Consider the following 6,000-nt stretch of genomic DNA (forward strand, 5'->3'; position numbering starts at 1 on the left):
TATATTTAGGGAAAACTCTAAGGATGTTATATTTCTTTAACAAAGACAAAAAAAGAAAGAGTAACACAAAGTACTTGCTCACTGTCCCATCCCATGTAACCCCTTGGAAAAATTATTGAAAACCAGATTCACTCTTGGGAAAACATTCAAACAGTGTGATAAAATGCTCTCTAAATGTTAAGAAATTCAAACCTTAAAGGCCACTACCCTCCCATCCCTTTCTATCTTCCACATGTCATCACATTCAGCAGTCCAACACCCCCTTTTGGGTTTGCCCATGGAAATAGTGATGCTTGAAAATTGTTGCTGAGACATTTAGAATTTTAATAGAAATTCCAGTGAGGCAGACATTTAGGGAGTACAGGCACTGGAGAAAGCCATTCTTCATTCTCCCCCCATCGAAAATAGATTCTTTTCTCATACAATATATCCTGATTACAGTTTCCCTTCCCCATCCCCTCCCAGTTCCTCCCCACCTCCCCTCCCACCCGGATCCACTCCCTTTCTGTCTCTCATTAGAAAAGAACAGGCTTCTAAGAGATAACAACAAAACATAACAAAGTAAAATTTAATAAGATAAAACAAAACCAGCACATCAATGTTGGATAAGGCAAACCAATAGAAGGAAAAGAGCCCAACAGGAATCAGAGACCCACTTGTTCGCACACTCAGGAGTCTCATAAAATCACTAAATCGAAAGCCATACTCTACATGCAGAGGACCTGGTGCAGCCCTGTGCAGGCCCCGTGCTTGCTGTTTGAATCTTTGTGTGCTCTTATGAGCCTTGCTCAGCTGATTTAGAGGGCCTTGTTCTCCTGGTGTCTTCCATCCCCTCTAGCTCATACACTTTCTGCCACCTCTTCCTCAGGGTTCCTGAGCTTCTGAAGATAGGTGTTTGATGGAAACATCTCATTTCTCATTTAGAGATATGTGTTCTAATCTCTCTCTCTCTCTCTCTCTCTCTCTCTCTCTCTCTCTCTCTCTCTCTCTCTCTCTCCATAATGTCTTGCTGTGGGTCTCTGTATTGGTTCTCACCTGCTGCAGGAGGAAGCTTCTCTGATGATGGCTGAGCAAGGCACTGATCTATGAGTATAACAGAATATCATTAATAATTATTTTATGTATACTAATATATCATCTGCAAATAGTGAAAGTTTGACTTCTTCCTTTCCAATTTGTATCCCTTTGATCTCCTTTTGTTTTCTTATTGCTCTAGCTAGAACTTCAAGTACTATATTGAATAAATATGGGGAGAGTGGACAGCCTTGTCTTGTTCCTGGTTTTAGTGGAATTGCTTTGAGTTTCTCTCTGTTAAATTTGATGGTGGCTGTTGGCTTGCTGTAAATCACCTTTATTATGTTTAGGAATGTTCCTTGTATTCCTGATCTCTCTAAGACCTTTATCATGAAGGGGTGTTGGATTTTGTCAAAGGCTTTTTCGGCATCTAATGAGATGATTGTGTGTTTTTTTTCTTTGAGTTTGTTTATATGGTGTTTTACATTGACAGATCTTTGTATGTTGAACCAACTTTGTATCTCTGGGATGAAACCTACTTGGTCATAGTGAATAATTTTTTTTTTATGTATTCTTGGATTCTGTTTGCCAATATTTTGTTGAGTATTTGTACAACCACTATGGAAATCAGAATGGCGGTTTCTCAGAAAATTGGGAATTGATCTACCTCAAGACCCAGCCATACCACTCATATACACAAGGAACGCTCATCATACCACAAAGATACATGCTCAACTATGTTCATAGCAGCACTATTTGTAATAGCCAGAGCCTGGAAACAACCTAGATGCCCATCAACTGAAGAATGGATTAAGAAAATGTGGTACATATACACAATGGAGTACTACTCAGCAGAGAAAAACAGCTGGCAAATGGATGGAACTAGAAAGTATCATCCTGAGTGAGGTAACCCAAACCCAGAAGGACAAACATGGTATGTACTCACTCATAAGTGGATTCTAGATGTAAAGCAAAGAACAATCAGACTGTAACCCACAAAACCAGGGAGGCTATATAGCAGGGGGGACCCTAGGATGACTGTGGCTTATAATAAGTTTTGGTTTTACTTTAATTACTGGGCAAGCTTCAGTGAAACATTTCACTATTAGGATAAGAATTTATACTGTATCAAGCTGATAATAGAAAAATAAATAAATAAAAGAAAAAAAAAGAGTCATTTTATCACTACTTATTTTGTTCTTTTAAGGCCAGTAGAATTTGGTTTTTCCCTAGGTCTCTGGGCTATCTAGTCTACAGTTCTTAGTCATCCAAGCAGTGTCAGGTATGGGTGTGGAGTATATCTTGTGCAGTGGGCCTCAAGTCAAATTGAACATTGGTTGGTCACTTCCACAAGCTTTGTAACATCATTGCCCTAGCATATTTTGCAGTCATGACAGCATTGTAGATCAAATTTTTGTGGCTGGGTTGGTGTCTATGTTTCTGTTATGGTAGCCTGCAGAGTACCTACCTATATTGAAGACACTAGAACATAGGAGTGAAGGGTTCTATGTAGGCACCAGCTCTACCTCTCCATTTCAATGAATAGTGTGGTTGTTGTCTTCAGCAGTGGGGCCTTGCTGTCATTTTGTGGAAAGCAATCTACAGTCTTGACAATAGCCTGGCTTGTTTGGGGATTTCTATGGGACCCCTTTGGCAAACAACTCAATTGGATGTACCAGTCCCAGTACTAGGTTAGTTTGGTGACCAGAGATGGCCAGTTGTGACTCTGTCTCCTCACTTATTTGGAGACTTCATTAGGATTGCCTTTGTGTATTTTAGGAAGTTTCTGCACTAGTTTTCCACACTACTCCTCAAATCTTGCTGTTTCTCCTTGCACGCCACCCTCTTTCAGTCCCGGTTACCCTTCCCTTCCCCACCTGATCCTTCCATTCCCATCCCTTTACCCCGAGTCCACCCATAACATCCATTCTATTTTCCCTCCCAGGGAAAAACCCACGCAGGGAGACCCACGTGCCCCCTTCCACTCCTTCCTCTAGACCTAATCTCTCTGGGTTGTCATTTCCTTAATGGCTAATATCCACACATAAGTGAATACGTACCATATTTTTCTTTCTGGCTCTGGGTTGCCTTACTCAGGATGATATTTTTTCTAGTTCATCCATTTGCCTGCAAATTTCATGATGTCATTTTTTTTAACCCCTGAGTAATACTCCATTGTACAAATGTAGCACATTTTCTTTATCCATTCTTCTGTTGAGGGACATCTAGGTTATTTCCAATTCCTGGCTATTATGAATAGAACAGCAATGAACATGGTTGTGCAAAATGTTCTTGTGATGAAGTGTCTTTTGGGTACATGCCCAAGAATGGTATAGCTGAATACTGAGGTAGGTTGATTTCCGTTTTTCTGAGGAACCACCACACTGATTTCCATAGTGGCTGTACAAGTTTCACTCCCACCAGCAATGGATGCGTGTTCCCCTCATGATACATCCTCTCCAGCATGAGCTGTTACTTGTGTTGTTGATCTTAGATGTTCGGATAGGTGTAAGATGGTATCTGCTTTAGTTAGGGTTTATGCTGCTGTGATGGAACACCATCAGAAAGCAAGTTGTAGAGGAAAGGGTTTATTTGGCTTACACTTCCACAACACTGTTCATCTTTGAAGGAAGTCAGGACAGGAACTCAAACAGGTCAGGATCCTGGAGGCAGGAGATGATAAGGCCATGGAGAAGTGCTGCTTACAAACTTGCATTCCCTGGCTTGCTCAGCCTGCTTTCTTACAGAACCCAGGACTACCAGCCTAGAGATGGCACCACCCACAATGGGCTGGGCCTGCCCGCCCCCACCGTGAATCACTAATTAAGAAAACACCTTACAGTTGGATGGTATAGAACTATCTTCTCAATTAATCTTACCTTCTTTCAGATAACTCTAGTTTGTGTGACAAGTTGACATAAGTCTAGCCAGCACAGTAGTATCTCACAGTAGTTTTGATTTGCATTTCCCTGATGGCTAAGAATATTGGACATTTCCTTAAGTGTTTCTCAGTCATTTGAGTTTTCTCTATTGAGAATTCTCTGTTTAGATTTGTACCCCATTTTTAATTGTTTATTTGTACCTAGTTTCTTGAATTCTTTATATATTTTGGATATTAGTCCTCTATTGGATATGGAGTTGATAAAAATCTTTTCCCATTGTTAAGGCTGCCACTTTGTCCAAATGATGTAAGTGTCCTTTGCCTTACAGAAGCTTTTCATTTTCATGAAGTTCTATTTACTAATTGTTGATCTTAGTGCCTGCATTAACAGTGTTCTGTTTAGGAAGTCTTCTCTTGTGCCAATGAGTTCAAGGCTGTTCCTTACTTTCTCTTCTATCAGGTTTAGTGTATCTGGTTTGTTTGTTTGTTTCGTTTTTCGAGACAGGGTTTCTCTGTGTAGCTTTGCGCCTTTCCTGGATCTCGCTCTGTAGACCAGGCTGGGCTCGAACTCACAGAGATCTGCCTGGCTCTGCCTCCCAAGTGCTGGGATTAAAGGTGTGCACCACCACTGCCCAGCAAGTATCTAGTTTTATGTTGAAGTCTTTGATCCGTTTGGAGTTGAATTTTGTGCAGGGTAATACATATGGATATATTTGCATTCTTTTACATGAAGACATCCAGTTTCACCAACACCATTTGTCTAAGATGCCATCTTTTTTCCAGTGTATATTTTCAGCTTGTTTATCTAAAATGCAGGTGGCCATAGGAGTGTGGTTTTATGTCTAGGTCTTAATTCCATTCCATTGATCAACACTTCTATTTTTTTTTTTTTTTTTTAGCTGAGGATCAAACCCAGTGCCTTGCGCTTGGTAGGCAAGCATTCTACCACTAAGCTAAATCCCCAGCCCCAACACATAACACTTCTATTTTTATGCCAATACCATGCTGTTTTTATTACTATAGCTTTGTAGTACAACTTGAAATCAGGAATGGCAATACTTCCAGCAATTCTATTATTGTTCAGGATTGTTTTTCTATTTGAGTTTTTTTTTGTGTTTCCATATGAAGCTGAAAATAATCCTTTCAAGATCTGTGAAAATTTGTGTTGAAATTTTGGTAATGATTGCATTGAATCTGTAGATGGCTTTTGGTAGGATTGTCAGGACTTTTACTATGTTAATCCTACTGATCCATGAGCATGGGAGATCTTCCCATTTTCTGCTATCTTTTCAAGTTTTTTCTTCAAAGACTTGAAGTTTTTAATCATACAAGTCTTTTACTTGCTTGTTTAAGTTACCCCAAGATATTTTATATTATTTGAGGCTATTGTGAAAGGTGTTGTTTCCCAGATTTCTTTCTCAGTCTATCTGTCATTTGTATATAGGAGGGTTACTGACTTTTGTGAGTTAATTTTGTATCCTGCTACTTTGCTGAAAGTGCTTATCAGCTAAAGGAGTTCTTCTACATAATTTTTAGGGACACTTATATATATTAATTTGCAAATAAAGACACTTGACTTCCTTTCCAATTTGTATCTCCTTGATCTTCAGTTGCCTTATTGCCCCAGCTAAGGCTTCAAGTACTATATTGGATAGGTATGGAGAGAGTGGACAGCTTGGTCTTGTTCTTCATTTTAGTGGAGTTGCTTTGAGTTTCTTTCCATTTAAGTCGATATTGGCTACAGGCTTGCTGTAAACTGCCTTTATTATGCTGAGGTATGTCCTTTGTATCCAAAAGTCTCTCCACAATTTTCATCATTAAGGGGTGTTAAATTTTGTCAAAAGCCTTTTCTTACAGGGGTTGGGGATTTAGCTCAGTGGTAGAGTGTTTGCCTAGCAAGCACAAGGCCCTGGGTTCAGTCCTCAGCTCTGGAAAAAAAAAAAAAAAGCCTTTTCTTTATCTAATGAGATGATCATGTGATTTATTCTTTTTATTTGTTTATATGGTGAATTATACTTATTTGTTTTTGAATATTGAACCATGTTTGCATCTCTGGAATGAAGCCTATTTGATCATGATGGATGATCTTTTTTGATGTGTTCTTG

This window comes from Onychomys torridus, chromosome 5 (assembly GCF_903995425.1).
Source record: "Onychomys torridus chromosome 5, mOncTor1.1, whole genome shotgun sequence".
Lineage (NCBI taxonomy): Eukaryota > Metazoa > Chordata > Mammalia > Rodentia > Cricetidae > Onychomys > Onychomys torridus.